At 49.4% G+C, this 9,991-nt stretch overlaps 1 pseudogene; it reads right to left on the reverse strand.

Moving 5' to 3' along the window:
* Positions 1-5,601: 5,601 nt before the first annotated feature.
* LOC141562681 (transcription elongation factor A protein 1 pseudogene) lies at positions 5,602-6,490 on the reverse strand (annotated as a pseudogene).
* Positions 6,491-9,991: the final 3,501 nt, after the last annotated feature.

Here is a 9,991-nt window from a genome sequence, read left to right on the forward strand (position 1 = left end):
GGGCTTCTTGGGCTCCAGGGGCAGGATGCATTGGCTGGGAGGGCCCAGAGGGGAGACAGTCGCTCCTGGTCCCCTGGGAGTTTTCTGAGAGGCAGCCGGATGCCTCCAGTAGGGAGGAGAGAGCCTCCTCGGGACTGGGCTCATGAGGCATGGCAAGTGGAGAAGTGGGGGGCCCCATGGCCACATCTTCCAAGCTTGGCAGACTCCTGCCGTGGCTGCTGCTGGGAGGGGAGTAAAAGAAAGAAGGCAAGGGTGGCTGGGGCTGCTGGGGGGCACTCCAGAGGACAGGGATCCCGCTCCTGTTTTCCAGGATAGGAGCCTCTTGCACACCCAGCAGGTGGCCAGGGCCCTCAGAAGCTGCTTCTGAGAAGGTGGAGGGGCTGCACGCTGCAGCTGTAACAAGCGGGTCCTGGGCTTCTCCATCGGACCTCCCTGAACCCGTTGCCTGGCTGCCTGAAGGAGCAGGAGATAAACGTCTCCTCTTGGGAGCTCCCTCAGCCAGGGCTGCCTCTTCCAGCTCTATTTGGCTCAGAAGGAGCCAGATTTGCTCTTCCATACTTGGCTCTCCGTGGGCTCCAGGGACAGGGTGCAGAGGCAGAGATGGGCGGCTGTCCCCACCGCTGTCCTGGGAGGGTTCTGCCGGCAATGTGGGCTCCTGCAGGAGGTCGAGCAGACCCTCTAGACCGAAGCCATAAGACCCGGGGAGTGGAGCAGTGGAGGTCTGCAGGCTGCTGGGAGTGCAGTCCAAGCCCCAGTGCAGGGGCTGCTGGGGCTGCTGCATGGCCCAGCAGGCCGCGGGGATCGCGCTGTTCCCCCCCTGCACAGCGGCCTCTTCTGTTCCCAGCAGGCCGCCAGGGCGCTCAGCAGCTGCTGCTGGGGAGGCTTTGGCGCCGGCTTCTGGAGCCGGCAGCCGCTGGGCCTGGGCTGCTCGCTGGGGCCTCGCTGAGGACATGGCGGGGCTGCCTGAAGGCCCAGGAGACAGACGCCTCTTCTTGGGGGCCCTTTCCCCCGGGGCTGCAGCTTCCGAGTCCGTCAGGGTGCCGCCAGGCCAGATTTCCCGGTCCCGGGCCCGGCGCTCTTGGGGCACTGGCCGTTGGCCGGCGGGGTCCGGAGCCGCCTCTGAGGAGGGGGCGGCGGCGGCTGGTCCCGGCGGCTGCCCGGCGCTCAAGGCTCCTGCCGAGGGCGCGTCTGTGCGGAAGGCCCTGGCATAGGGATTGTGCTCGATTTTGAGGCGGATGAGCTCCCGGTTGCGATAAGCAGTCACGGCAATGAACTCGGTCTCGGGGAAGCTGAAGACGTGGCTCCGGGAGGGGGCGCCCGGCGCTTCCTGGTCTCCCCAGGCGACTTCTTCCACGTGGAGCCGGGGCCGGTACCGGTGCTGAGACCGGAGCCGGAGGGCGCGCGGCGCGCTCCCGCCAGCGGGCTCCTCGTTGCTGAGCTTGAGCATTTTAAAGGCGATCTCGCGCCCCATCCAGTGCGCGCCCGTGTTGGGGGAGTCTGGGTGCGCATACACCTGGTTCCCGGGAACGTGGCTCTGTTCGGGTCCATACGGAGCCCACCCGGCCTCCTCATAGCGCCAGTGATGCTGGTCGACGCGCACCATGTCCACAAAGACGCGGTAGCGGGCCCGGGGGTCCATGCCCCGGATGTGGTAAGCCAGGAAGGGGAACATGGCCCGGCCCGGCCTGCTGAGGCGCATTTCGTTCTGCTGCCGATGGAACGTGAGCCACAGGGAATGGTTGCAGAGGACGACCTGGAGCGTTCCGGAGCAAGCGGCGCCGCAGTTCTCCAGGGGAGGCTGCTGGTGCCCCGCCGCCGAGGGCTGCTTCGGCGAGGAGGGATGGGCCCAGACAGGAGAAGGGCCGGGATCCGCGCCCTGCGGGGCGTCAGGAGCACAGCCCATCGGGGGCTGGTTCTCAGCTTCGACGCCTTCCCTGTGGGGCCCCCGGGAGGGGCGGTCCTGCCCGGCGGCACTGGGGCCTGGGGCCTTCTTGGCCAAGAACATGGCCGCCTGTGGGCCTACAGGGGCTGCGGGAGTGAGCATCGCTGCTGGACTGGCCCCGTCCTCCTTAGGGCCGGTCTGTAGTGTTCTCTTGTCCGTCAATTTAAATCCTTCTCTGGGAGGAGGTTTCTTTTCTTGAAATCCTTTTCTCCCCGAGCAGGCTTCTTCTGGAGCCTCCAGCCAGAGCAGAGCTTGAATCTGGAATCCTCTTCTTCCTCAATCCTGGCTCTGAATCTCCTCCAGCTTCCCTGAAGTTCTCCTGGGAAGTCTTGTCCTTAACCCACTCCAGACTGCTTCCTTACCAACTGCCTTCTCCTTTTATCCTCCCAGAGAATGGGATTTTGGGTACTCCCAGGGGCCTGTGGGAACTCCTACAACCAATGAGCTGGCTCCTTTTAAAGGGGTAAACTCCTTTTCACAAGTCTAAAGGTGTAAACTCCTTTTCTAGGTGTGAACTAAAGAAGAGACTTTTTAAAGACCCGACTTAGCACCTACTAAGGACCTAACATCTCTCCTTTTCTTTTGATTTAGAGCATAGGGTGGTCATGACTTTGAAACCTAAATCCATCAATATGGGAGGTATTACCTATAATTACAGAAATTACATGAAGGCATAGTATTATGACACATGCTAGAAGTGATGTAACAAATAACATGATGAAATAATCATCAATTGAGAATGTATACATGTCCATAAGCCCATTGTCCATTAGTTCATGTGCCAGAAATCCAATAAATCCCTGCAAGTTTTAAAATCCTACAATAGTCTCATCTTCTTTTTCTTCCATCTAACATTACTAAAGCCACTTGGATGAAATTGTATGTATGAAGTGTATCTTTGGAAATTAAGTTTGGTTCGGAATTGTAGTGTTCACTTAATTCCTCTCCCTACTAATTCCCATTCCTCTAGATCCAATTCTTTTTCCAGAGAAAAACAAGGACATATGACCTGCACAGTTTTTAAAAGTTCAGTGATCTCCTAAAATCACAAGCTTTTCATAACCTTGTCAATGCTCTCTAAACAGTTTCCTTGAACAGAAACAGAAGGCTGTTTTCTAAAAATGGGCCCCATTGTGCTGAAATTCTAATTGAGCTCTTTAAGAAAGTTTCCTTGTTACTCATGCTGATTTCTGGGTCAGTTCCTCAGATCTCAGAGGCGATAAGTCAGTCAATAAGCATTTGTTATGTGCTCACTACAGGGCAGGACATTGCCAAGAATTCCCCCACTAATTATCTACACTCAAACTTTCAGTAGGGTTAATAATGAAGGGGGGCAATGTGATACATATCAGGCTGCCTGAGCTCTGGACCCTATAATCTCATCTTAGAATGATTCTCTTTAAAGTTCATGAGTTCTATGGAATTTGTTGCTAGCTTCTGATCTGCTCCCCACTCTTGCAGGTGGCTGCCCAGAAATTACCAGCAGGTTCCGGCCTTGATGTTTTCCATGGAGGAAATCAACAGAGACCTTCGACTGTTCCCTAACACTACACTGTAATTTCACATCTACAACACCTACTGTAAGGATTCCAGAACATTGGAGAGCTCCCTGCAGTAGCTGTCAGGTCAGGGCCTGAACTCCTCTCCAAATTTTAGCTGTAAGAGGCAGGACAAGGCAATAACTGTTATTGGCGGAGCCACGTCTGCTCTTTCTGTCCAGAGAAGAACACTACTAGAGCTCTTCAGATTCCCACAGGTAGGGAGTCTTGGACATCTCGTACCCCTTTTTTAAAGTAAACTGATGTCCAAAATCAAACAAGATAAAGGGAAGAAAGGATACTTTTATTTTGTGCTTACTATGTGCCACACGTGTTCTAAGAGCTCTAAAATACAGCATTTGACCTTTAGAACTATGTTCAGAGATTTAGTGTTGTTATTAATCTTCCTTTTACTATTTAAGAAATTGTATCTTAGAGAAATTAATTGACTTGCCCAAGATCACACAGAAAATAAGATTTAGAGTTTTTTATTCTTTGTTTTTTTAATGTCTCTAGGCCCAAAAGTCTATCCATTGTGCAACTGGATGCACATAGCTATTACATAATCCAAAAATTCCCCCACCAATTATCTACACTCAAACTTTCAAGAGGGTTAATAATGAAGGGGGTAATTGATGTAAAAAGGAGGTGTTTGTGATACATATCAGGCTGCCTGAGCTCTGGACCCTATAATCTAATCTTAGAATGAGTCTCTTTGAAGTTCATGAGTTCTATGGAACTTGTTGCTAGCTTCTGATCTGCTCCCCACTACTGCAGGTGGCTGTACAAAAATTACCTGCAGGTTCTGGCCCTGATGTTTGGTGTGGAGTAGATCTACAGAGACCCTCGGCTGTTCCCTAACATTACCCAGTTGTTTCACATCTACAACACCTACTATAAGGATTGCAGGACATTGGAGAACTCCCTGCAGTGGCTGTCAGGTCAGGGCCTGACCTCCACTCCAAATTTTAGCTGTGAGAGGCAGGACAAGGTAATAGCTATTATTGGAGGAGCCATGTCTGCTCTTTCTGTCCAGATAGGGACACTACTGGAGCTCTACAGATTTCCACAGAAAAGAGTCTGTGACAACTTGTACCCCCTTTTTTAAAGGAAACATGTCCAAAATCAAACAAGATAAAGGGAAGAAACCATACTTTTATTTTGTGCTGACTATGTGCTATACGTGTTCTAAGAGCTTTAAAATACAGCATTTGACCTTTAGAAGTATGTTGGGAGGTAAGTGCCGTTATTATTCTTCCTTTCACTGTTCAAGAAGTTGTAGCTGAGAGAAATTAATTGACTTGCCCAAAATCACACAGAAAATAACATTAAGGATTTTTTGAAGTTTAAATTTAAATTTTTTTAATTTAACTTTAAAATTTGAATTTAAAATCTGCTACCAAACAAAGAAAAAAGGACAATTGATCACTTTTAACAACGATTTATTTAAAATCAATTTCCCCCATGGAAGATCTATTAAGAGCAGTAATTTAGAGTTAAGAAGTACAAGAATTGCAATTGGTCACAGCTAGTCACAGATGCAAAAGGATATCTAATCACTAAGGCTTATTAACAGTCCTTATGATCAAAGGGAGAGACTCATTGAAAATGGTATCTACAAACTAGATCAGCTGTCCAAATAGGATTTCTTTACCACACTACATTTGGCAATCCCAAAATTACACTAATCTTTCTTCTCCTTTAATAAAGTAGGAACATGGCAGTACAGAAACAAATGCAAATTCCACTTTCACATGAACAGAGTTTTTGTGTACGTTTCAGATTAAAAAAAAAAAGTTAAAGTTCATTTCCCATTTGGAAGAAAAAGAAATAAGTTACCAACAGTTGAAATTGATAAAACTTTAATGTTGACTTCGTTATCAAAATGGGAAAAAAAAAAAGGTTTAAACATACACCATACACCATACACTATCTGACCTAACACTGACTCTCTAAGAATGTTTTCAAGAGAATACAAAAACAAAAACTATAACTAACCCCGAGGAATTTTTCTGCTTTACAAAATCTCAGTTGCAGGGAAACTAGATTCTTGACTTAGTTTTTAAAGCTAATTCAAAATCTTCCTTTGTAAGTGTCCAGGTATCTGGCGAATTTCTTCTTCTAAACCAACTTCCATCTATTTCCACATTCGTTACAGAAAACATATGTTGTCATAGGTTCATAAGGACTTAGGGTGTGAAACTGCGTCTAGGTACCGTTCTTCTTGTTACATTTGCCACATCGAAATAGGTCCGTTTGGGTCCCACCCGTCCGGGCCATTTGATGTATTCTAATAGCTTCTTTGGTCAGGTTTCTGCGCATCTCTTTAAGTTCCTCACTAGCCATTTCGACTGCAGTCATTCTAGCAAAGGAATCTGGAGGTATGTTCCCACACAGTATGTTTTTCCTTAAGTTTGGCTTCTTTGCATCCTTGAGATTTGCTGTTCTCCTTCGTAGCCTGTTTTGATACTTCATGTCCCTGTTCCGTAACTCCTGATATACAGCTTCCTCAATCTGAGCGCCCAGTTCTTCTACATCGGCGCCAATAGCGAAGTAGTCACCTCCAGTTCTGAGGGCTGCAGCAAGCAACTCTCGGCACTTGATTGGAACCGAATCTGAAGTGCTTGGTGCCCGGGGGAAAGCTTTAATGAAGGAATCAGAAGCCTTTGTCTCTTCCTTTGCTTTGCTCCTGCAGCTCCTTTCTCGTTTTGCCTCAGGTCTGCATTGGGAAGAGTGAGCAGGTCCCTTTTTTGGTTTCTTCAGTCTTGGAGGGCCCGGAGACCGACTTCTTCCAGCGTGAGACGAGAGACTTGGCTAATGATGTGACTTCTTCATCTGTGCTCTGCTTGCGCACAGTATTTACCGATATTCCAATTTTTGTGGACCTCAATAATTCCAGAGCCATGGGAACGTCTTGAAGTTCCTTTAGTAAATCCAGGGCGCCGGCCGCGTTCTTGTTCTGCACCATCTTATCTATCTTCTTGGCTGTGGGAAGGATCTCCACCTCCATGGCTCGGGTGCTTTTCCAACCCCACTCTCGCCCACACCTCGAGGGGATGGGACACGGGACAAGCGGGAGCAAGAGGGTGATGTCAGAAGAGAAAGCGTGGGAGAGGTGCAGCAGTCCCAGGATGTCAAGAAGAGACACCCACCGAGAACCAAGGCCCAGGGCCCTCTCAGCCACAAATAAAGACCGGGCTTGGGGACTGCTCCTCTCAGGCACGGGGGACTGCTCCTCCCAGGCAAAGACAGCGGATGGAGCGGGCTGGACTTTGGAGAAGTATACTTGAAGGTACTGTCTTCTTGCTTCCCTTCCTGGAAAGGGACTGAGGTTGCTGCCCCCAGCCTGCATGTCTTTCTCTAGAATCAACCATACTGGTGTTGTCTTCTCTCTGGAAAGGCCCACTAGACTGTGAGGTAAAGGTTAGAGGGCATCAGGAGTTTCCCTCAATTTTGATAAACAATGGAAGGATTTTGTGGGTATTATGGGATTTGATTGGGATCAGTTAAAGGGCAAAAGGAAAGTCAACATAGATGAATCCTGATTTGGAAGTAGCCCCAAAACATTTCTTTCATTTTATTATTCTTTTGAATTTATGGGCTAACATGGTATCAAGAAAGGATAGTTGCTCGTGAATCTGTCACTCATTTATGCATACCTTGCTAATCATGGAAAATAAATAAATCACAAGTCATCATTTGTTGGAATACACTGGAGTCACCTGACAGTGGCTGCTGGAATACATCTCTTGTGACAGGATGATACAAGGAGACTGAGAGGCAGTTGTTCTGTGACCTCTCTGACTGAGAGGCCACTGCATTGTCTGACCTCTTAAATACTCTATTACAATTTAATCCATTCATCATACTGAGTATAAGCCTATCATTATATCACCAGGAAACCATTATATGTCATAAGATTCATTCAATCATACTGAACCAGAGAACTATTTATCACCATGCTAAACTAGATACCCATCTTCTTCTGAATGTTAACTCCTTTTGTAAGAATCTTTGTTTCAAGTACACTTCTCCAGAGTTCTGGCCCATTCCAATCATCTTGTGTCCTATATCCTTCCCAGCCACTTTTCCTGTGGCCTAGAGTAGGCTCCTGTTTTGGGAAACTAGACACACAGTCCTCCGCTTAAACAGAGACAGAAAGAGAGACAAAGAGAGCCACCAAGAGAGGCAGAGAGAGACCCTGAGAGGGAGGGAGGAAAGAACAGAGGAAATCTGGGAACACTAAGCACCACCTTCTCAGCTGCCAGAGTTTGAGGCTTACTGATTGCCATTGTTCCATTTGCTCTTCAAAACAAGCTTCTGAGGCAGGGGCTACTTTCCCGGCACTGGCCAGATGAGGAAAGTGAGGTGCACGGCAGTTAAGAGGTCAGTCAAGGCTGGGTCCTCCCTGAATGCATTGTCTTTTTTGCGAAGCTCTGAAATCTCCGTGGAGTTGGGGCCTGGCACGTGGGACAGGAGCTACTCAAAAATCCTACCTCCCCCCCCCTCAGGATAGTCTTCCCTTGGTTGCCAGTGCCACCTGCTGTCCCATTGTAGTATGTGGAAGTGACACAGATGGCAAAGCTCATCCCTTGCCAGAATGAAACCAAGAATACGCGAAAGAGTAACACGAACAAAGCCAGGAGAGTTTTGGCAAGGACATTTTATTGAAGTGTAGCACAATTTCTGCCAGCATTCCCCCACCCGTGCCCCCTCCCCTCCCCTCCCGGAGGCATCTCAGATAAACAATGGCTTTTTATGGCAAGCAAAGCAAAGCCTGAAAGGGGAAGGGAAACGTCCGAAAATGGGGCTCCGCTCTCAAGGCAACTCAAGGCAAAAGCCCATCGCCAAGGCCTTTGCCCTTCTGCCAAGTTCCCGGGCAGGGCCGCCTTCCCTTCTGCCTTGTGCGGGCACGACGGTTTTCCTCTGCATCTTCCCCCTGCCCTTGGAGGTCTGTCAGCCTCTAGAATCCGTGCGTTCATTGGCAGGCTGGGCAATGCCCCAGGCATCGGGAAGTGGAGCCGGGCCTTCCCCAGCTCCGGCCAAGGTCCGGATCGGAAGAGCAGCTGGGCCACAGCTCCAGCTCCTCCCGTACAGCCCCGAGGCAAGGCCTCCCGTGGCACCTCTGGCGCTCGGCTGCGAGCTCGGGACGTCGAAAGGCCGATTCCAAATCTTGCCATTGTGCTGGGACGAACCGCGGGGAGGAAGGAGGCGCAAGGGCCCCTCCCTACGAAAGCCCTTCAGCGGCCCTGCTTTGTACTTGACCGGATCCTGCCGCGGCCACCGCGTCTTCGAGTTCGGAGCCGGGGAAGAACGCTCGCGGATCTCGGCCTTCGGGTCTCCCTTCCCACTCCCGCTGCCCTCCCAGCTCCCTCGGCTCCGCACCTAGGTGGCCGCTGTGTCTCCGCATCCTGCGCCTCCTGTGAAGGCGGCAGCCACCAGGGGCATTCTCCGTTCTTGCCCTTGGCCTGGGAAAGAGAAAAAGGGGGGATGAAGCAGGTGAGCAGACTTACAGGCTGAGATCTCAAGAAGGGAACAAACCCCCGGGGCGACCATCGTCTTTTCCAAGCAAATGAAGGCCACGTCCCTGGGGATCCTGGGCAATGACTTCCCCAAAGTTGAAAAAGAGCCCACCCATTGAACCCTTCCCTCCCTCCCCGAAACTTCCCCAGCTTTGGAGGCCTCCTCCAGTTCTCCCGCCGCTCCCCCCCATACTCACCACCGCAGACAATGGAGACAGCCTCGCTATGATCACCGTAGCTGCGATTGGCCGGCCGGATCTCCCCAAAATGGGGACCTCCCCTGGCCTACCGTGCTGGCCTACAAGACATAGCTCCTCCTGATTCTCCTTTACTTTTCTGAAGTTAATGAGAGGGGCAAGATGTGCTGATTGGAGTCCTACTCCCTCCCCTTACATCGTGATTTCTTTTGATGGATATTTTCATTTGGAAATTGAAAGAGCCCTAGATACCATTAATTTATAGGCTAAGGACAAAACACAGAACCCTAAGAGATTTAGGAAGAAATTTTAAATCGTCCAAAAGAAGGAGAACTTAAATAGATGCTGTTCCCTTTGAAGCCCCTGGAATTGTATGCAATAAGGATTTCCAATGCACGAGCAATGAAACCGTCATTCGATTGGTTGAAATGTGTTTTTAAATAATCCACATAGACAAACAATATTTTTCGAATGGATTAATAAAAACGTACTTCCCCCAAAACTGGAAATTACACTTGGAAATTCCAGTCAAATTTGGAGTCCTCACAAGTTTTCTAGGATTGTCAGGAGCTGAAATTTTAAACTATGCATTAAAATAACGCGGTTCTTTATCAAGATAGGCTAGATTGGGGGGGAAATCGAATAATGATTTTTCCTTTGAATAAGTAATTCCTGATTTTACTCTGACAAGAAAGGTAGGAGGGAATGTGGGAGGAAATCTAGCAATAAAGAATAAAGGAGCCTCTTTCGAGACTTCCGGCCAAGATGGCAGCGTGGAGGCAGACAGCTGCT

The sequence above is a fragment of the Sminthopsis crassicaudata genome, chromosome 3 (genome assembly GCF_048593235.1).
Source record: "Sminthopsis crassicaudata isolate SCR6 chromosome 3, ASM4859323v1, whole genome shotgun sequence".
Lineage (NCBI taxonomy): Eukaryota > Metazoa > Chordata > Mammalia > Dasyuromorphia > Dasyuridae > Sminthopsis > Sminthopsis crassicaudata.